This window comes from Pseudorasbora parva, chromosome 23, assembly GCF_024679245.1.
Source record: "Pseudorasbora parva isolate DD20220531a chromosome 23, ASM2467924v1, whole genome shotgun sequence".
NCBI lineage: Eukaryota > Metazoa > Chordata > Actinopteri > Cypriniformes > Gobionidae > Pseudorasbora > Pseudorasbora parva.
In genome coordinates this window covers 8068275-8092297 of record NC_090194.1, presented here as the reverse complement: position 1 = coordinate 8092297, position 24023 = coordinate 8068275, and the positions used below count along the sequence as shown (strand labels likewise).

Below are 24023 nucleotides of genomic sequence, written 5' to 3'. Positions count from 1 at the left end.
GAAGCAACGACAATAAGGCCAGGAGTAAAAAGCCAATATATAAAGCCAATAAATAACGACTTATATAGTGATGGGCTGAATTCAAAACAATGTTACAAACGGTTATGAATCAGCGTATTGATTCATGATTCGGATTGTGTGTCAAACTGCCAGACTGCTGAAATCATTGGCGATCACGGCTCATGAATCATGAATAAGTCGTTATTTTGTTTTGTTTTTTGCGCACAAAAACTATTCTCGTCACTTCTAGGGGTGACCTAGCCTGACAAGCCAGACCCACATCAAGATGTTTGGTCTGGAAACTCACCATAGACAATCTCAATCCGAGGGGCGGGATAAACGGTTGTCTTTCAAACTCCCTCCGCACGCGATAGGATAGCGCTACACCAACCAGAGCAACGAAGGTGAAACGGAGCTTGTTGATAGATTAAACATTCACCGTATCCGCTCGGCTAAACTCCGAACACATCTTCCCTTTTTAAGAATTACTTCAGTGCCGTTCTTTGTTCTTTTCTCAGAGAAAAGCTTAACTCCAAGTCTTCCAGAGTCGCGGTCAAAGCTGATTCGAAAGACCACCACCGTTCGCCAGTTTCTGTGTTTACTAGAAGCACGCAAACGCAACTCGGCCGTCGTCATCATGGCCCCGTCCGCCGACTCTATACACGACGTGATTGGGACGTCCAGATTGTGAGGAATACAGCTCAGAAGGGTATTGAGAGTTCCTGGATGACACTTGCGGGCAGATTAAATTTGCTGCCGCTAGGGTGCGTCTAGATTTCTAGGCTAGGGGTGACCCTGAATAGTCGAAGATTCAATGCTTCGATATGCGGTGCTGAATTCGACCACCGATCTCACGGTCGAATCTTCGCAGGTGTCACATTCAATGAGCGTACACTACACACATACACACACACCGGTGGCGGCATTCGGTGCCTGTCCGAGGCGACTCAGGATGTTGTTTAAAATCCTGCTGCGCCGCAGAGCGCCGTTTCAAGGTTTTATATTAAATTTATATTTCGCTCAAATCGTCAATGTGCTGATTTCACCCTGTGCTACAAGATCGTGCAGCTCTTCTGTCAGAAGTCGATTCCAAATTGAGCTTGCGCGTATATAATGTGCGCATCTGGTGTGAGATCCTGAGACACGGCGCTGATCTTCGTGTGCGGTGTGCCTTTAGGTTCATGTAAATGCATACTCTTTTTCTCTCTAGGTAGGTCATTTTTTTTTAGGTTTATTAGGTTTCGTTTATTAGTAGACTAGTATCGTGCCCCTCCCAACCCATTCACACACAAATAGATGATTCGACTATTGGTCGACCATAGAAAGATTCAACAATTCTGATTCGAATGTGTAAATCCTTAGTCGAGGACGCCCCTAGTCACTTCATAAAATTATTGTAGAATCCCTGTAGTGAAATGGGCTTTGTAACGACACCTTTAGTGCCTTTATGGGTCTTGAGAGAGGAAACATTGTCAACCTCACACTTTTTGCAAAACTCTACACAGTGATTTGCAAAACACTAAACACACTTAACATACATTACACACAAAAATCTATAATGAAGTCACTTCCTTGCAATGCCAAAGCACTGACTGTCAAAATACCACACCGTCCAAACAATTGGTTCAACACAGTCATCAGATGTGCAAAAACTTGTTTGCTAAATTGTAGACACACCAATCAGGTGTATAAGCACTATAAAACGCAGCAGGTTACCTAAAGCACAATGGAAAGAGTCAGAGAAAGAGTAAGACGAGGAGGACAAGGAGGAGGCCTGTGACCAGATGGAAGTATGGATTGGATGCAATGCAAGGATGGATTCGTCATTCAAGACATTTCTTTCCAAGGTGTGTTGCTAATGACAATATTGCCTGCAAAGTTGATGAAAATCTCTGGCCAGATCCAGCTAGGCGGAGAGACAATGTCTAGGTTTTTTTTTATATACAGTAAACTTACAGTACAATATGTAAAGTGACATTTTGTTACAGTATTATGAATGTCAACATTTTGGGCATGTTGAGAAATAAATGAGCTTCTTCAGTCTGCAACATTGGTCTTTTGCAGTGTTTGGTGGATTTACATTATATTTGTACTTTGTTGATGGTAGCCTACTCCAATCATAGAGAAGTAGAAGTGCTAAAAGTGTTTTAGGTTTATCACAGCAGAGTGTAACTCGTGCAAACAGAGTATAGTAATGTGAAACGTGTGTGTTTCATATGGTAACAAAGTGTGGTTTTTAAACAGAAGTGTATAGTTTTTACAAGAGTGTTTAATTATGCAAAGGATCTGTATTGTTTTACTAATTGGGTGTGTGGTTGTGCTAATTGTGTGTATAGTTTTTAAAACACGGGCCCTGTTTTGAAAATCGTGCTTAAGCAATCCAAAAAAACTGTAAATGACAAACAGTGTTAAATACAGATGTGTACAAATGCTGTAAAATCACAACATCAATATAGCAATCGTGCGTGTGTTATAGATCGAAAGAAAGAAAGAAAGAAAAATCACAAATTTTGCAGAAAAAAAACCTTTAATGTAAAATTACAATAATTGTGATTGCAATAACAATGTATTATGCTACAGTGTGTTCATAATTTAATACATTTATCACTCAATAACCTATAACATTGTGATTTTTTTTTTTTTTAATTATACTGAGCTCAAGATTTTACATTATGTGCAGTTAATACATTTATGCTTTAATACATTGAGTTGCTAATGATTAATCGTACAGCCCTATCTGTGAATGTATCTCAAAGGGTTTGGTGTAATGGCGCACTCAAATCATGTCAGGATGCTATTATTTACCAGTTCGGAACACGTAGTAGTAGTGAGTGGTGACAGTACCAGTTTGGGGTTCTGTCTCAAGTCTCATTTTGAGGATGATGAAGAATAATGACTTGCTAGAAAGTGTAAAAAAATGTTTTGCAAGTTTTGAAAACAAAATACATTTCCCATTATTCTCACTAATGTGCATTCAAACAGATGTAGAGAAAGAATCCAGGATCAGCAGATTCACAGAAAGACGTGTGTGTGCGTGTGTGTGTGTGTGTGTGTGTGTTGATCCTTGTTAAATTCTACTTATCATTCAAGCCTCAGCTAGCCTGAATGCTTGGCACTGCTGGAAAACAGTGTGAGGTGAATTATTGAATATCATAAGTTTTCACCATCAAGGACGAATATTGTGGCCTTGAGAATAAAGAGAAAGTTACTTCCATAAAGACGCATGCAGATACTTCACCCCTCTGCAGTGCTGTTTAGTTTGACGAATTGTTTTTTTATCCTTCTTGATTTAACTGAAGGAAAAATGTCTTTTAAAGTTTTGATTTGTCTTCAGATCCTCTAACCCCATCTGTGTGGTTTAATTATTTAAACCGCTTCTGATATTCCCTGCTGAAAAATCCAGCATTGCTGATCACAAGCGTAAGGTGTGTTTTGCACGCTGGGAGCAGCACGGGTTGCTGGTGCTGGTATGATCCCAACATTACCACAATAAAAGTATATATATTTTTTCATGACTACCAGATCTAGTGTGAGGAAATTAGCACAGAAAGGCCAGATACAGAGCTGCTGTGTGGTGTTAACACATGGTGACACTCCCCATCCTCCTCATCAAAGTAGGCGGTGTAATCCACATCTGGTGAGCGAGTGTTGTTGTTCACTCGGGTTAAAAAAAAAAGTTGAATTCGATTAAAACAGATGCAATAGCTGATTCGAACAAGCAAACAGTATCCTGCTTCACTGTCACTGCACTGTTGTCATCGTGTAAAGCCCGCCCCAACGTTTCACAATCCACAAATGCACAGGAAGCCATCAACAAATGCACAGAAAGCGATTCACAAATGACATTCACAAATGTCATTGTATTTATTTGTGAATCTAATATATTTTTGTGAAACTCCTGCATATATTTGTGGATCTCATTCTATTGATTTGTGAAAATATTTTTTTTTTGTGAATCGCTTTACATGTATTTGTGGATAACAATATATTTGTTTGAAATAATGCAACAATATTCCCCCCATATTTAATGTGTCACTTTATGGTTTTCATGGTGACGTGTCATTGCTTGTCACATGACACACCGCAGCAACAACAGAGCTGAATGAATGATGATCGTCATCCACTGCTCCTCTGTCCTCTGGAGTGCCACAAGGATCCATTCTTGGCCCTGTTCTATTTTCACTTTACATGTTGCCTCTTGGTTCCATTATTGCCAAGCACAATCTTTCTTTCCACCTATATGCAGACGACCTCCAGGTCTATATGCCTGTGCTTCCAAATGATGGTTCAGCTCTAGACTCCTTGCATAGTTGCCTATCTGATATTAAACTATGGCTTTCATGAAACTTTCTTCATCTGAATGAGAGTAAAACGGAATACATTATTTTTGGTTCCTCTATTTTACACCACGATTTATCATCAAGCACAACCCCTCAAGTTAGTGAGGCAATAAAGAATCTGGGGGTGATTTTTGACAGAGATCTGAATTTTAACAAACAAATTAACTCTGTAGTCAAAGCGAGCTTTTTCCAGCTGCGACTTTTAGCCAAAGTAAAGCCTTTTCTGTGCCGCAGTGATCTGGAAAAGGCAATTCATGCTTTTATCAGCTCCCGCATTGATTACTGTAACGCACTCTACATTGGCATCACACAGTCTTCACTCCATCGTCTCCAACTGGTACAGAATGCAGCTGCTCGTCTTCTAACCGGTACATCTAGACACAGCCACCTTATTTATCTGAGATTTTAAGTATCCACCGTCCAAACAGAGCCCTCCGGTCGGCTGACCAGATGAGGCTAGTTGTTCCGAGGTCCAGGTGCAAGCAGTATGGCGATCGTTCATTTGCTTTTGCTGCTCCTAAACTTTGAAACACTTTACCAGTAGACCTGCGTGTTCTTACAGACCTGGCCCTGTTCAAGTCCAGGTTAAAAACACATTTATTTAAACTGGCTTTTAACAGACAGTAGCACTGTGGCACTTTGAATTTTATTTTTGTATTTTGTGTAACTGTTCCTTTGGTTATTGCTTCATGTATTAATATATTATTTATTGCAGATGTTTTTCTGTTTCAAATGTAAAGCACCTTGGTCCTCCTTTTGGTTGTTGGAAGGTGCTATACAAATAAAGCTTGATTGATTGATTGATTGATGATCTGCTTTTATGTCATTTTTCCTTTTTTATTCAAAATATTCACAAATTTGTTAGATATGGTCTGAAATATCTGATATTCCGATTGTCAAATATATACAAGTGGAAGTGTTTTGTCGTTTAAACACCTTTATAACGATCGCGTTAGTTAAGCTGTATGCACGATGGGCGCCGTCATCGCAGGCGCAGTTCGGAAAATCGGATCTGTTGGATTTACAAGACGTGAATTTATCCACCCAAAATACATAAAAGTAAGTGGCAGGTGAACTGGCAGAAGAATAGAGTAAACTTTAAAGTTACTTACACAATGTGTATCTGATGTGAATAAAACTAATTATAATGGAAAGGATTATTATTGCCTCTTCATTTTTCATCATTGTGCATTTTACAAACTCTAAATGTATTGTTTTTTTTTAATACGTATATGATTGAAACCTAAAATAAACATTATGTGGCTGAAAACACTGAAAAGTTGTGATATATGACAGCTCTGAGCGCGGCTGTCTCTGGCTCAGTGCAAGCCAACGCGAAAGCACATTTGAATTTACATTTAAATGAACGTGATGCACTGACCGTTCTAATCACGTGTGAATGTGTGATCGTACGTGTGAAAGGGTTAAAAAGAAGAAGAATGTAACGTTATTTATGTCAATTCAAATATATTTTATATATGAAATTTCAGATATTTTTTTTTTAAAAAGGGGGTGAAATGGGGGGTGAAATGCTGGGGGGGGAGGGGGGGTGAAATGCTGTTTCATGCATACTGAGCTTTTTACACTGTTAAAGACTTGGATTCCCATCCTAAACATAGACAAAGTTTCAAAAACTAATGTTGGACGTTTGATGGAGTATTTCTGTGTTAACAATACTCCTACCGGTTTCGGAGACTTTGTTTCGAGTATGGCTCGGCTTGACGTTAATAAGAGCGGAAGGTCCTTGTATGGGCCGTACGGGCTCTTCTCCCGATAGGGTGTGCGCGCGTGTGACTAGAGCGAGAGAGGAAATGCACGACCCATAAACACTCGCTCAGGTGTCGATCCAGGCGCCGCGCTCTACTTTATTCCTATGGGTGACATGACATCAAGCGACTTCAACGCTTCAGCACAGCATTCTGGGAAGGCAGCGCTGCATTTGAACCGATTTGAATGCAGAAATGACGGGAAGCTTCACAACATCGCTTCAGTCGCGTCGCAAAAGTGGATCTCCACCGTTCACTGCTGTCAGGACTTTACCAAATCATACCAAAGAAGTGTGTTTTTGACGGCGCGGTCCCAGCGATAAAGGTTCGGTCCTGCTTTGGAAGCAGCCGGTGAGTAAAACTGCTTCAAATGTCTATGCTGTTGCCTATCGTCGCGTGAGTAAACATCCGTAAACGACACGATCGCGTGCTAAATGCAGTACATACCACAGAGATGGACGTCCTGCTGTTGCTGTTTCTCCTGTTCAATTTATTTCAGCCTCCAAATGATTCTGGATCATCTATTAGCTGAGCTCGATAGCCATAAGTTTCTCCACACTTGAGGACGTCACCGCTCTTCATTCTTTAGCTCCGCCCACACGATACGCCTCCAGGCGCTCGGTTTTTTCCGGAAAGACTCGGTACAGCCCATATTTCTTTTATAAATATAATAAAACTAAAGACTTTTCGGAGATATGAAGGATGCAATACTACTCTATAGGTACTCAAGATTGACATGAGATTGACTGAAACCCCCAGTTTAAAGGGGGGGGGGGGGTGAGTGTTTCACCCCCCCCCCCCCCCCCTTTAAAGCAAAAAGAAGATCAAAAGCACTTATTAGAGGCACAACACTTATTTTAGCTCCAGGAAAATGTCTATTACCAACACAATCCAATCAGAATCGTTAGACTGGACCTAACTGTTTATTAAAGCAGCTCTAGGTAACTTTTCAACCTTCATAATATATTTTCAAGACTCTTGTGATGATACATCGACTTACAATAGGTTGTTTCAATAGGTTGAATGACATGTCTGCCAAAGCTTGATGGGGTCTTTATCGTTTTTAATCATACTTTTAAACTTCGGGTTTCGGGTAGTAACCCCAGAACAAAAAGAACTTCAAAATTCGACTGCTTTATGGCATATACGTCACTTCCACCAACACACACACTTCCTTAAATTCGGACGTACGAGCCCAACTTTGTTTGTCGGATAATATAGTCATGTCCGAACCAGCACAGACAAATAAGAAAGAAAAGGTTATGTTGGAGGGAAAGAAATAAGAGGAAACGAAAAAGTGATGTGCTTAAAGGCAGGACGAGGATCAACATTGGACCAGCGTTTGCTCGTCAGCGTGAGCTGAAGGAGGCGTGCCCGACCGATGCTGTCCTGCTTGTTATGGTGATTACCAACCACTCAAACATTGAACTGAAGTATCATATAGATTCTGTAAAACGGTAACCAATAGACTACTATAATGACGCTGGCTTGTAAACATGAGCATCGCGATTATTTGGCGTTTGAAAAAAATAAAACCCATGAAATTATATTCATATGACAAGCTGAAACATATGCCACTGACTGTAACGTTACCTGGGATGAAGACATTTCACACGCGACGCTAGAAGAACACCTGCATGTGAACTCCTGCAATGTTCAGGGTAACTGTTAGTGCTGCTCCAACCCGCAGGGCCGCTTTTATGAAGTTATTTGGCCCGCCCCGCACTACTGTATATTTTTTACAATCCGCCCCGCACCCGCGACCAATAAATAGACATACAGGGTCCGCGGGTTATGAGACGACCCCCACATCACTAGTTCAGGGCTATCAGGGTTGTCATGTCAACAAATGCACGCGCGATGGCGTCCCCTGTTGTAGGATGACAGAGTTTACGACAGTAGTTGAGGACATTATTTTTTCCCAACGGTAGGGGACCCAGAGAGCAAAAGTTACCCAGTGCTGCTTTAAAACACATATATATTGAAGACGGAGTTCAGACTGGCGCTCATGTTGTGTGTTTGCTCACGTGATAACAGTAACGTCATACACACATGATGACATCAAGGAGGTTACCATGGTGTGTAAAGCGAGTTACTCCTCCCACTTCTTCTAGTTTTACTGAGATGTCTTATCCCGTGCGAATTGGCCATTAATATTACAGACGTCCTTAGGTAAAAATTACTTTACCCCCATGTCCCCATGTTAATCTAATCCCGTGAGAATAGGGTTTAAGACAATGCTCTGATTAAGATTCTACCATGTAAACAGTGATTTCTAATGACCTTAATCCGATTAAAATCATAATCAAACTAAATGCAAATCGGATTAAGACGTGGAGTATGCCTATTTTAGTTGCATTATCAGACAGCATTACAGACATGTACATACCTTAATCTAACTATTAACGTCGTGTCGGAGATTTCGCCCCATTTTGTGACAGGACACAACGTTACGCACACAAGGCAAGTGCAGGGTTAAGGGGGTTCAAGCCCCTGCACTCTTAGAAGAAAAGGTTCTATATAGAACCTTAAAAGGCTCTAATCGGTGCTACGGAGTTGGAACCCCTAAAAGGTTCACTGCAAAAATGCTTTTCTTACTTAGTATTTTTGTCTTGTTTCTAGTCCAAACATCTAAACATTCTTAAAACAAGAAGTATTTACTAGACAAGCAAAAGTAATTGTTTTATTTGGGGGAAAAATAACTCAAAATTAAGAGAGTTTTTGCTAAGATAAGAAATGCATTTTTTTTCTTCGATAAGAAATGCATTTTTTTGCAGTGTTCTATATAGAACCATTTTTAAGTGCCAAAAGGGTTCTTTCTTGTCATTATAGAACCCTTTTAGCATAAAAGGGTCTTTGGAGTATACTCAACTTCTATATATAACCTTTTAAGGGTTCAAAATATGTATGTATATGCCCTTTCTGAAAATGAATCTGAAAAGTGTCCCTCTCAACAATCATAAATAATATTGTAACCAATAAAACAGAATTTGAATTATAATTCATATAACAACATGTACAAAACTATAATCTTATGGCGGAAAAGTCCCGTTTATCTTTTACTTATCTGTCATTCTGAAATGTCATTGCCATAACGTGTTGCTATGTGTGTGTTTGCTTGACTGTTCATTCTGAACACTGTGTCCTCTATATTTTTTTCTTTTTGTTGTAATTATTATGTTCATTGTAAAAGTAAAATAGCCTACAATGAGTTTGTATCTGTAATCGCCAACCAGATGCTCGACGGCAGGAAAAACAATCACATTTTTAAACCTTTTTCATCATTAATCAAAGCTATTATTGCAAATGTAGGCTGTCAAGGAGGAAAGAGGGGTAGTGTCTCTTCAAAAAAAACTGAAAGAGGCAATACATAATATTACAAAAATAAAATAACTTAAATGTATATAAAACATTATTAAAAATTACTTTTTAATGTTAAGTAACACTGTCCAACAGCGACACCCGCAGGTGAAGTTACAGTGGGTTTCCTGAGCCCATTAATTTTAACAGACCTGCCAAAGTCACGCTATGATTGGATGTTGGAGAACTAGCGTAATGACGTGCCATTAATCGATCTATGTTCTATAACATGTAAAACGGGAACATGAACAGAGTATTCTAAAAGCAACTCCACCTTAATCAGAATATTGTCTTATTCAGAATAAGGTCAATAATTAGATTACTGCTGTCCATGTAAACGCAGTCAATGTTTCCAGCAGTTTTTGAGAGGTTTCAATGGTACTTATCGGAAGAGAACGATGGTCATCTGACTTGCACAGATTTTGAATGTGCTGGGACATATTTTGCAGAGTGTCTGTCAATTATTGCGGTAACATTTCAGTCTGTACTTCCACATTCATATATATATAACCCTCCTAAAACATCAATAAGCACATCTAATTTTAACAGGAGTAATTTGATGCAGTGTTTTCGACATAAATCGCTAAGTAGCGCAACTCTCTAACATTAGTTGTTTGTGAAAGGTCCATCATAGTATACACATGCAAGTCTGTGCGAAGAATCTGTGCGAATCAGATGGCACTACTAGCCTGGATGCCAGCTGAATTCAGCCCCGCCCCCAAAACATTTGAGCTCGGGCAGTTCGGTCTGGACTTGATCCATAGAGGAGTAATTATGCCTGAACAGAAACTGTTCAGACCAATGAAATTGTCAGGGCGGGCTTTAGACGATGATGAACAGGTGATCAACAGTAACGTAATCATCCACATCATCAAAGGCGCTTGGCTTGGGTTAAATTTGTTCAAATCCTAAACGAAAAACTTGTTCGTCTATGTGTTCACCTTCACTATTTCTCTCAGAAATGAAGATCATGTTGGTAAGTACTCTGTGTATCCTTAAATATTTTTTTTTTTACATCACCGGCAAAGATTTTTTATTTCAGCATACGTGAGACAGGGTTGGCAAGTTTTTACAACAAAACCGCAGACTTGGCAACACAGTGCAGTTGCGTTCTGTTGACATTTGTCAACTAATGTTATGCGTCGCTAGCCTGACGTGGTCATACTCAATTCTAGTCAGAATATGAGTCTGAAACTGCTCCATTGGGCTGTGATTATGAGACGTGTTTCAACCGAACTAGGAAAGACATCAATTGGACAGACCTACAACCAATTAGAGCAACGAAGGGATGCATAACGTTACTTGTCAAATGTCAACAGAGCTCAACTGCACTGTGATGCAGTCCGCGTTTTTTCCGCAGGTTCTTTTCTATGTCTGTGGGTTGAAGCGACTATTATGTGATATATAGACCCTGGAGTGCGAATTTTAGCAGGCAACCTTGCCACAATAACACACATTTTACCCCCCAAACGCCATTTTTTTCACCGGAGAACCCCCCTAGTAGTTGCCGCGTTTTGTTGTAAAAACTTGGCAACCCTGTCTGCACGCGCGCTGAAATCAGGCTGGAATACACGATCTTTGCCAGAGTTGTAAAATAATTTAATGAGACACAGAGTACTTACCCAACATGATCATCATTTCTGAGAGAAATTGTGATGGTGAATGCAGATACAAACAAGCTCTCTGTTTAGGATTCAAACAAATATAATCCAAGCCCCTTTGATGACGTGATGATTACGTTACTGTTGATCATCTGTCCGTCATCGTCTAAAGCCCGCCCTGATGATTTCATTGGTCCGAACAGTTTCTGTTCGGGGATAATCACTCCTCTATGGAGCAAGGCCAGACCGAATTGCCCGACAAAATTTTTTTGTGGGCGGGGGCTAAGTTCGGCTGGCATCCAGGCTAATGCGCTTCGTTGCTCTAGAGGCTAAATGGAGGTAGATAATTCTGTGACATTTTGCTGTTTCATACAACAAAACAAAAATGTAAGATGGTCCAAATATTGTGGCTATTCTCACATAGCTGCTATATTGACTGGTACTATGACATGATTTGTCCTTTTAACTCCACTGAAACCAGGCCTGGATTTAGAAAATGGGGCCTCTATGGCTAAAATAAACCCAAAGGTCATAGTAGCTGATCTTGGTGCCACAATGTTTTCTACCATCGAAATAAAAAAAAAAAAATGCTATATCTTCAAAGCACAGAGATACAATGAGTTTGTCTGAATATTGAATTTTAATATTAAGTAGCACTATATAAGTATTCCAGGCTGCAAAACATTAACAGCCTGAGCATACATGCATTAGCTCAAGATATGAGGTCAAAGCAAGGTTTCCAGAAATTGCAACAACTTTTGAGCATGCAACTAACTTAAAGAGTTTGAAAACCAGTGAGTTCCCAAAATTGTAGCTATTTTAGGGGGGTTGAGCTATTTTACATTTATTTGATCTACATATGTGCATTTTAAGATAATTGAAGGCTAAAAAAAGTTTTTAAAACCATGTTAGTGGGCAGTAGATTATCTTTCATAGCTGCTCTCTTTTCATTTCATCACTCTCTCATTTCCGTCACTTTCTTTTTTTCCTCAGTCTCCATCTCTTGCCCCGTGTCTTCCCATTCTAAAGCTGAGCTCTGTCTGAGGCTATTCATTTTCGTCTGTATCAATGAAGAAAGTAAACATAGGGTCAACTGATATTAATAGTTAATTCACTGAAGGCTTCAAACTTTAGGTAAATACATTTAATAAATTAATTTGCAATATGTACACACACACACACACACACACTCATTCATTATCTTATGCCTAATCTGATGAAATTATTTTACAGCATTTATGCACCTTTGAAAAATACAAAAAAAAAAAAATTATATATAGGTCTGGACCACAGCGACCTCATAGCTGGCTACGGCCATGATTACAATCGTGTTGGCAGCCTAAAGTTTACCTCAACACTTCCGTTCACATGGTCGGCGATAGAGGTCTAGTTCAGCTGGTTTCACCACAGAGCCTTTAATGTACACATGATGCTGCGCTTGTATCAAATTAAACTGGAGAAAAGCAACTGCCTAGTAGGTCTATTTATAAGGTATAATTCCCCCAAACACAAATGAACAAATGTAGGCTACCACAAATGTAAACTCTGTCATCATGTATTCACCATCATGTCATTTTTTTTATTTAACTTCCAAACACAAATTAATATATTCTTTATGAAACCTGAGGGATTTATGTCCCTCCATTTTTAAAGTCCATTCCTCTCAAACTTAAAAGATGCAACGAATGTCATAAAGGCATGTATCGAGTGTCTAATCCAAATCTTCTTTAGTCAAGTCTTTTGAAGAGACACAATGGCTTGATGAATATATTTAACACAACACACATACTGTAGTAACGGACGTTCAAATTATTGTGTGATGCGCGAAAACAACATGAGAGGGAGTAAATGCAGAATTAAAATTCTTGAGTGGTCATTCTGACAAGCTTTCTTGCAAACATCGATTTGCAAGCGAAAACAACAGAGTCTGTTGCAACTGGGAAATAAACTGCAAAATATATTGACCATGTAAAACCAACCTTTGTGTAAAAAATAAATGTTGCAATTGCAAATGTCTAAATGACTTGTTGTGACACACACACACACACACACACACACACACACACACACACACACACACACACACAGATAACATACCACATGTTGCATGCAAATAGGAAAACATTAGTTTGACAGCCTATGTGCTGCAAAAGTTCACATCACAACCAAATATAGAAACACGCTACAAAAGTTCACATCACAAACAAATATAGAAACACGCTACAAAAGTTCACATCACAACCAAATATAGAAACACACTGCAAAAGTTCACATCACAACCAAATATAGAAACACACTGCAAAAGTTCACATCACAACCAAATACAGAAACACACTGCAAAAGTTCACATCACAACCAAATACAGAAACACACTGCAAAAGTTCACATCACAACCAAATACAGAAACACACTGCAAAAGTTCACATTACAACCAAATACAGAAACACACTGCAAAAGTTCACATCACAACCAAATATAGAAACACACTGCAAAAGTTCACATCACAACCAAATACAGAAACACACTGCAAAAGTTCACATCACAACCAAATACAGAAACACACTGCAAAAGTTCACATCACAACCAAATATAGAAACACACTGCAAAATTTCACATCACAACCAAATACAGAAACACACTGCAAAAGTTCACATCACAACCAAATATAGAAACACACTGCAAAAGTTCACATCACAACCAAATATAGAAACACACTGCAAAAGTTCACATCACAACCAAATACAGAAACACACTGCAAAAGTTCACATCACAACCAAATACAGAAACACACTGCAAAAGTTCACATCACAACCAAATATAGAAACACACTGCAAAAGTTCACATCACAACCAAATATAGAAACACACTGCAAAAGTTCACATCACAACCAAATATAGAAACACACTGCAAAAGTTCACATCACAACCAAATACAGAAACACACTGCAAAAGTTCACATCACAACCAAATACAGAAACACACTGCAAAAGTTCACATCACAACCAAATACAGAAACACACTGCAAAAGTTCACATCACAACCAAATACAGAAACACACTGCAAAAGTTCACATCACAACCAAATACAGAAACACACTGCAAAGGTTCACATCACAACCAAATACAGAAACACACTGCAAAAGTTCACATCACAACCAAATACAGAAACACACTGCAAAAGTTCACATCACAACCAAATACAGAAACACACTGCAAAAGTTCACATCACAACCAAATATAGAAACACACTGCAAAAGTTCACATCACAACCAAATATAGAAACACACTGCAAAAGTTCACATCACAACCAAATACAGAAACACACTGCAAAAGTTCACATCACAACCAAATACAGAAACACACTGCAAAAGTTCACATCACAACCAAATACAGAAACACACTGCAAAAGTTCACATCACAACCAAATATAGAAACACACTGCAAAATTTCACATCACAACCAAATATAGAAACACACTGCAAAAGTTCACATCACAACCAAATATAGAAACACACTGAAAAAGTTCACATCACAACCAAATATAGAAACACACTGCAAAAGTTCACATCACAACCAAATACAGAAACACACTGCAAAAGTTCACATCACAACCAAATACAGAAACACACTGCAAAAGTTCACATCACAACCAAATATAGAAACACACTGCAAAAGTTCACATCACAACCAAATACAGAAACACACTGCAAAAGTTCACATCACAACCAAATACAGAAACACACTGCAAAAGTTCACATCACAACCAAATATAGAAACACACTGCAAAAGTTCACATCACAACCAAATACAGAAACACACTGCAAAAGTTCACATCACAACCAAATACAGAAACACACTGCAAAAGTTCACATCACAACCAAATACAGAAACACACTGCAAAAGTTCACATCACAACCAAATACAGAAACACACTGCAAAAGTTCACATCACAACCAAATATAGAAACACACTGCAAAAGTTCACATCACAACCAAATACAGAAACACACTGCAAAAGTTCACATCACAACCAAATACAGAAACACACTGCAAAAGTTCACATCACAACCAAATACAGAAACACACTGCAAAATTTCACATCACAACCAAATATAGAAACACACTGCAAAAGTTCACATCACAACCAAATATAGAAACACACTGCAAAAGTTCACATCACAACCAAATACAGAAACACACTGCAAAAGTTCACATCACAACCAAATACAGAAACACACTGCAAAAGTTCACATCACAACCAAATATAGAAACACACTGCAAAAGTTCACATCACAACCAAATATAGAAACACACTGCAAAAGTTCACATCACAACCAAATACAGAAACACACTGCAAAAGTTCACATCACAACCAAATACAGAAACACACTGCAAAAGTTCACATCACAACCAAATACAGAAACACACTGCAAAAGTTCACATCACAACCAAATACAGAAACACACTGCAAAAGTTCACATCACAACCAAATACAGAAACACACTGCAAAAGTTCACATCACAAAAAAAAAAAATGTATATATAGGTCTGGACCACAGCGACCTCATAGCTGGCTACGGCCATGATTACAATCGTGTTGGCAGCCTAAAGTTTACCTCAACACTTCCGTTCACATGGTCGGCGATAGAGGTCTAGTTCAGCTGGTTTCACCACAGAGCCTTTAATGTACACATGATGCTGCGCTTGTATCAAATTAAACTGGAGAAAAGCAACTGCCTAGTAGGTCTATTTATAAGGTATAATTCCCCCAAACACAAATGAACAAATGTAGGCTACCACAAATGTAAACTCTGTCATCATGTATTCACCATCATGTCATTTTTTTTATTTAACTTCCAAACACAAATTAATATATTCTTTATGAAACCTGAGGGATTTATGTCCCTCCATTTTTAAAGTCCATTCCTCTCAAACTTAAAAGATGCAACGAATGTCATAAAGGCATGTATCGAGTGTCTAATCCAAATCTTCTTTAGTCAAGTCTTTTGAAGAGACACAATGGCTTGATGAATATATTTAACACAACGCACATACTGTAGTAACGGACGTTCAAATTATTGTGTGATGCGCGAAAACAACATGAGAGGGAGTAAATGCAGAATTAAAATTCTTGAGTGGTCATTCTGACAAGCTTTCTTGCAAACATCGATTTGCAAGCGAAAACAACAGAGTCTGTTGCAACTGGGAAATAAACTGCAAAATATATTGACCGTGTATTTATGAAACTTCTGAAAGGGGAATTCTGAAATCCACTGCCGCTTCAATATACCTGTATATATTTATATCATAAATAACTTCATATTTAGGATAAAAACTTTAATGAATATTTACCTTCCTATATTGTTATAAGGATTCTTTCCAGTTATGATTTTGCTTTGTTTCTTGTTTTCTAAAGTGTATATTTGGTCTCTGAGGAGTGACTGAGGGTCTGGCCTAGAGATGTGTGATGTGTCACTAAACACGTGCAACAAGGTCGTGTGTTTGGATTTTTGAGGCATCACACACCCCTAACATGTCTGGAGAGCAGTAACAGCGTTTGCTCACTTAGCCCGGCTTTCAGAGATTAAATATGTATTTGTCTTTCATTTAATTTATTATGTTTTATTCCTTTTATATTTCCTTTTACTGAAACACTAAAGACTCAAGATGAATATTGCCTGTACTATTGTGTGTCCCTCTCACTGAAAGAAAGCACATGTTATCAGTATGTTTTGGTTAGAACTGGTTAGAACTGGAGCTTAATCAGCTCCAACCTTGGAGAGACTGTCTATCTGTTTATGTGTGCAATATTCTATGTTACAGGTCAGTGTTGAGAATGGTGTACAATGGACACCCTAATAGATGGATGGACTTGTTGTTCTGGGCAAGCTGGCGCCTGCTCCAGATCTGGAAGGTCACTACGGGCCTTATTCCGGGGTGAAAGCGTCAACAAGTGACACGTCTATTGGAAACGTGGATCAGATTAACTGACTCGAGTGGAAATTTACCGTGACTGTGCATTGTCTCTGAGCCAATCAGAACCATCCACATTGAATTAATGACATGGATAAGACCTAGAAAACGGTATAACTGTTGGGACAATTGTATGTACAATAGGGCAAGGCAACGAGACTGAGAGAGAGAGCGGCCTACGAACTCATTGTGAGACTTGAAGCTGGCTTCTGCTTTTGAAACTGCAAACTATTCTAAGTACATTTTTCTTTTAATTAATTGCAATCCTGACTCTGTCTTCATTTCTTCACTACTGGTCCTGGGTCATAAGCTGTTAACCCCTACACTTCTTATTCATTTTTTAAAGGGGTAACTATTTTCCTGATAGTTACCTCTGAATGTATTACCAGAGGCGAACAGAGTAGCTTCATTACTTGAGTAAAAGTACAGATACCCCTAGCTAAATTTTACTTAAGTACAAGTAAAAGTATTACAGTCAGTCTATTTAAGTAAAAGTACTGAAGTACTATTTTTAAAAGTACATTTTCTAAATATTGCATACTTCTGCTAGCCTGACAAGCCAGACCCACATCAAGATGTTTGGTCTGGAAACTCACCATAGAGAGGGCTCAATCCGAGGGGCGGAATAAACGGTTGTCTTTCAAACTCCCTCTGCACGCGATAGGATAGAGCTACACCAACCGGAGCAACGACGGTGAAGGGGAGCTCGCTGACTGATTAAACATTCGCCGTATCCGGTCGGCTAAACTCTGAACACATCTTCCCTTTTTAAGAATGACTTCAGTGCCGCTCTTTGTTCTTTTCTCAGAGGAAAGCTTAACTCCAAGTCTTCCGGAGGCGCGGGCAGAGCTGATTCGAAAGACCGCCGCCGTTCGCCAGTTTCTGTGTTGACTAGAAGACTGTGTTACTAGAAGCACGCAAACGCAACTCGGCCGTCGTCATTATGGCCCCGCCCGCCGACTCTATAGCCTACACGATGTGATTGGGCCGTCCAGATTCTGAGGAATACAGCTCAGAAGGGTTTTGAGAGTTGCTAGACAACACTTGCGGGCTAAATTAAATTTGCTGCCGCTAGGGTGCGTCTAGATTTCTAGGCTATACTTCTGCCACAATGCTTACATTTATGTACAGAAACGTCCTACATGGAGTTATGAAAATGTTAATACCTTGGAGAATGTAAAAGGAATTGAAAGTACAATTTTCATCTTTTCACCATGTTTTGTTATTTAACCTTTCTCACTTGCCCACAAGGGAATAGCACAGTGGCAACGCTCTGCAAGAGTTTTACTAGATTTTTTGCACTCACATTTGAACCTGACTGTTTTAAACATACCACATACTCAAGAACATCACGGGTTGGCACATTCCTGGGATAGACCTGCTGCATCTTCATCCATTGTTTCATCCATGGTTTTGTCTCTTATCTAAATCTGACCATGGAGTTGACTTTGGCGAAATGCTGAAAGTGATTCCTGATAGGCTGTCCCAATCAGTGGCGCCTGCACAATCCAATCATGGTTATGAGGGAAACAGCAAATTGAGGGTTTCCGAGATTTTTCTTTTCTGCTTTTTGAGATTTTTTTTTAGAAGAAGTAACAGGAACTTGCGGTTATGGATAGAAAGTAGCGGAGTAAAGAGTACAATATTTGCCTCTCAAATGTACTTGAGTAAAGTCATGAGTACTTCTTAAAAATGATACTCGAGTAAAGTACAGATCCCTCAAAATTGTACTTAAGTACTGTACTCAAGTAAATGTACTCCGTTACTGTCCGACTCTGTGTATTATAAAACACTTTTGCTGATATTGAGGTTGTATACGGATAAAATTAGGGGACAGGTGGTATGAGTAAGTTTAAGGTAGGGCTGGGCGATATGGCCCAAAATAAATATCACGATATCATTTTCCATATCAGTCGATATCGATAAATATCACGATAAATGTCAAATCTTTATTTCTTTAAAGTTTAAAGGCATATTTTTGCTCCTGAGTGAAATATGTATAAAACAGACAGCTAACTGTGGTTTTAAACTATCCTTTATTGTCAAAACATGACAAACACTTCCCAAACAGGTGAACAATTTATTAAAACTAAGGTAGATTTATTCATTAAAATCTTAATTGTGGTCAGTATTTTTTTACTCTACACTGTATATCAATAATATCATTACTTATTGTGTAAGTAAAACACTAAAAACGCAAACGGGCAAAAAAAATTGGTCCACTGTGCATCTCTCTCTCTCACCGACACACACACACACACACACACACACACACACACACACACACACACACACGCGCGCGCGCGCACATCTCACCGACACACACACACACACATACACGCGCGCGCATCGGCGACACACACACACCTCACCGACAGTGGACTGGTAGCGAGAGGAGGGAGAGAGCAAAGTTCAGTATTTCGGATCTCCAGTAAGGGCTGTCTAGTCTATTTTATTCATTTTAAACATCGGATGGAATTATTTATCTTTTGATACAGGCGATGCTGAGTCATTAATACATCACCAAAGACAAACAATTATGATAGCGATCATGTACAAGTCCGATGTTTTAGTGATTATAGTTTGGTACAGTTAGCGTTAGCTTGTTGTAAGTCACCCACCGCAATTAACAAGGCGATAAGCCGGTGTGTGAATGTAGTTAATGTAGATTTACCTCTGTGTTGGGCTCAATGTTATATGGAAGAACTTAGAAGAAGCACGATCATTTAATAATTCAATTCCGTGTGGTGAACGTGAACCTATGATAAGCATGCAGTCCACGTAACGTTACGTTGCTGTTTTATGTCGGATGGGATCGCCAAAATATCTCCAAACCACTGAAGTTGAGCGAAATAACTTGTCAAAGATATCTTTGTCCTCCGAGCTGGTCGTGGGCTCTGAGTTTTCTTCACTATCTCTCATTTTTATCGCTCAACTTCACTCTGATCCTCCAAGCCTGTCAGTCACTGACTGTAAACAGCAGCACGTGCAGTACCCAGAAGCCCGGTCTGCAATACGCATGCGCAGCATTACGCATAGCGCGTAAGCATTATATCGAGAATTTATCGAACTGTTGCTATCGTTTTATCGAGGAAAATTATATCGTGATAATTATCGTTATCGTTTTATCGCCCAGCCCTAGTTTAAGGGTAGGGTGAGATGTAAGGGAAGTGTCAGCAGTGTAATTGTAAATGTTACTACAGAAATAAATTACAGATGTCATTACATGCAGGTAAATTTTTAATTAAGTAGGTACAATATAAAAACATGCATGTGCACAATAAGTGCATTGAATCAAATTATTAATTTAAATTTGAGTACATTGTAGTTAAAACCTAATATACACTTAATATAAAGTGGGTCCATTTTTACTTATTTTAACCTTCTTGTTCATTGGAGTTATTTCAGTGTATTTTCACACATAGGTTTTCACACAGTGTTTTTCCCAAAAAATGACTGGTAAATTTCCATTTAGATACAATGTATGAACACAGGACATTTGAGAATACTAGTAAAATACTAGGAAATCACCCAATTTCTCCAACAGGGTAAGCAGAGAGGTTTGATAATGATTCTGAAACAAAAGGACTGTACTGTTGGTATTGTGACAAATCGTTAGCCTCATAGAATAATTGCCCAGATCATATTTGGCCAAAAAAATACTTAGGCAATTATGATATGAGGCTAACGATTTGTCGTTTTCAGCTGTTTTCGGAAAGAATAAGTCTCTGAATCAGTCTTTTATAAATATGATCAAACTAAACTCTTTGAGATCTGAAGGATGCAGTACTACTCTATAGGTACTCAAGATTAACTTGAGATTGGCAGACACTGTGTTATGTACCCTTTCAACAAAAAAAAATGGACAACCTTACGTTTTAAAGCAAACATTTATTCCGTGGTTTACAGTGCTCGTCTCACAAATCCATTTAAATTTATTTGTACATGGATGATCAGCCCAATCTGCGACAGTTAGAACACAGTTCTCTGTTCTTTGACCATTGGGTTCATTCTTCATCCAGATCCTGAAAGAACAAATCGGCATAAGATTGTTAGTGCAGCTTTCTGTGTGATATGATAATGACTGTGAGAATTATTTATTAAATAATATTCATTAACTTCAGTGATTTCTCGGTCACAGAATTTGCAAGAGTCTATTTTACGACGGGCAAATGACTCATTCTGCAATTATTTGAACTGGCTGTAACTATTAACTCTGCAGCTAATATTATTATCCACACAATAGTTTAACACTATTTTAGCCAGGTTACTTAGATCAGCAATTTAAGACATTTGCAATCACATAACACAAGAACACTTATCTTTAATTACAAACGAAACTACTTTATCGATTACTCTAACAAGTAAAACTATCTAACACACACACATTCACACAAGTTGCAGAAAGGAGAAAAGTTAGGAAAGAATGAGTTTTAAGAGAGAGAGGTAAAATCCCAAGTTTCTGGTGAAATACACATTTATAACACATAGCCTCAATAAACCACAGATCATTAGCTTAACCCTCCTAAAGGGTCGTTTCTTAGGCGGGGTTATTCGATTTGGTATCAATGCAACAGCTCAGTTTAGAATCTGGAGGTTACTTGTGTTTGTGTCTCTGTGTTGTCTGAATGGGAATCCCCTTTTCGGTCCTGGCTGGCAATGTGTTTTCCCGGTTCATGATTCGCTAGTTTTGCCCGTCTTTTGATGGACATCTTGGGACGCCAATCACGTGGCGTATTGGCGGCTGAATGAAAATTCTGGTGGGTGTTTTGAAGTTGAAGCACGCTCGCTGGAGATCCATAAAGGGAAACTTTGCGGCGAAACTTAACTCGGAACACGAGACTCACGGAAAGAAAATAAACTTGAGTAAAGAAAGGAAAGTGAGAGGAGAGTTCTAGATAGCTTGAATTAATTTAACCCATTTTCTCAAATCTGGGTCTGCCACGATCGTATGATTATCTACCCTTGGAATTCTCCAGCTGCTTTCTGGACTCCAATTCAACTGCTCTCCCAAACTGCTTAAAATGAAGGATTCGAACGGTTATGAATCAATGAATTGATTCATGATTCGTGTGTCAAACCACCAACTGCTGAAATCACTTTACTTTGGCGATCCGAATAATGAGTTGATACACTGATTCATAACGGTTCGAATCTTTGTTTTGAAATAGGCCCATCACTATATACAATCACCTAAAGGATTATTAGGAACACCATACTAATCCTGTGTTTGACCCCCTTTCGCCTTCAGAACTGCCTTAATTCTACGCGGAATTGATTCAACAAGGTGCTGAAAGCATTCTTTAGAAATGTTGGCCCATATTGATAGGATAGCATCTTGCAGTTGATGGAGATTTGTGGGATGCACATCCAGGGACCGAAGCTCCCGTTCCACCACATCCCAAAGATGCTCTATTGGGTTGAGACCTGTTGACTGTGGGGGCCATTTTAGTACAGTGAACTCATTGTCATGTTCAAGAAACCAATTTGAAATTATTTGAGCTCTGTGACATGGTGCATTAATCTACTGGAAGTTGCCATCAGAGGATGGGTACATGGTGGTCATAAAGGGATGGACATGGTCAGAAACAATGCTCAGGTAGGCCGTGGCATTTAAACGATGCCCATTTGGCACTAAGGGGCCTAAAGTGTGCCAAGAAAACATCCCCCACACCATTACACCACCACCACCAGCCTGCACAGTGGTAACATGGCATGATGGATACATGTTCTCATTCTGTTTACACCAAATTCTGACTCTACCATCTGAATGTCTCAACAAAAATTGAGACTCATCTGACCAGGCAACATTTTTCCAGTCTTCAACTGTCCAATTTTGGTGAGCTTGTGCAAATTGTTGCCTCTTTTTCCTATTTGTTGTGTGTGTTTTGGCTTCACAAATGCTTCACAAATTATTTTAAAATATATCGAGATATTTTTTCAACTCGATATGGATTTGGACATATCTTATATATCGATATATTGTTTATATTTTATTCTGATTCTGCCACTTTGCTTGTTTGCCTTCCCTGTGCTGTGCTCGGCCCCGCTCTCGCGCCTCCCGCGCCTCCCGCGCCTCCCGCGCCTCCCGCGCCTCCCGCGCCTCCCGCCTCTTGCTTTTGTTCCCCCTCCCCCGCGTGTTGTCTCATTGAACACGGCTGCTTCCACAACCAGGTGAGGATTAGTTATCATCTTGACAAGCGCGCGCGTTGTTCAGGACTCAGTTTAGAGACCATGTTTTACTTCTAACACAACTGCTTGCTAAAATTCATAAAGAAATATTAATGTTCATCATAGTTCAAATCGCAAGTTTCACCCACAGTCAGGTGATTGACACTATTGGTGCGAGACGCGGTCGCAATCATGCCAGTTTATGATCTGTGTCTAATTGATCGCATGGTTTCCGGTTAAAATGTCAAAATGATCGCATATCATTTGAAAACATTTAAAAAGTATTGCAATATCATTACTATTATTATTTTGTCAGCTTTATCACGGGATTATGATGAATAGGTCTATTCATGTTTTAACCAAGAGGGAAAAAGGCGACATCCCGGGTATCCTGAGACACGTGGTGCTCTTCTGTAAGTTGTACTGTATCATATTATCAAGCCTACCTTCTGACATTCATATTTCGTTCTGTAACTGGAAAAGAAGTGAAATTCAGCTCATGTGTAGCCTACATGATCCGCATGATGAGTTTGAATTTTGTCAAACTCATGACAAACATCACTGTTTGAATTTTGATACAAATTTGACAGGAAATGGTGTTATGACAAAATCAGTTTATTTATATCTCAGTCATACCCCCATCTTTCTGCAAAATGCTTACTGTTTACTTTAAGTGTAAAAAAGGGAGTCTTTGATTCATCTTTTGAAAGCATGAAATAAATCAAAAGAAGGCAATATTTATTTTCTTTTACAGCTAAATTATTATTATTTGTTATCAGGGAGTTTTTTTTTTTTTAAATGTCGCAAAAGCACTTT

At 39.0% G+C, this 24023-nt stretch overlaps 1 long non-coding RNA gene across 2 annotated transcripts in view; it reads left to right on the top strand.

Moving 5' to 3' along the window:
• The window catches only part of LOC137062915 (uncharacterized), an 85479-nt gene that overhangs the window by 21275 nt on the left and 40181 nt on the right, over positions 1-24023 (top strand). The window lies entirely within an intron of this gene.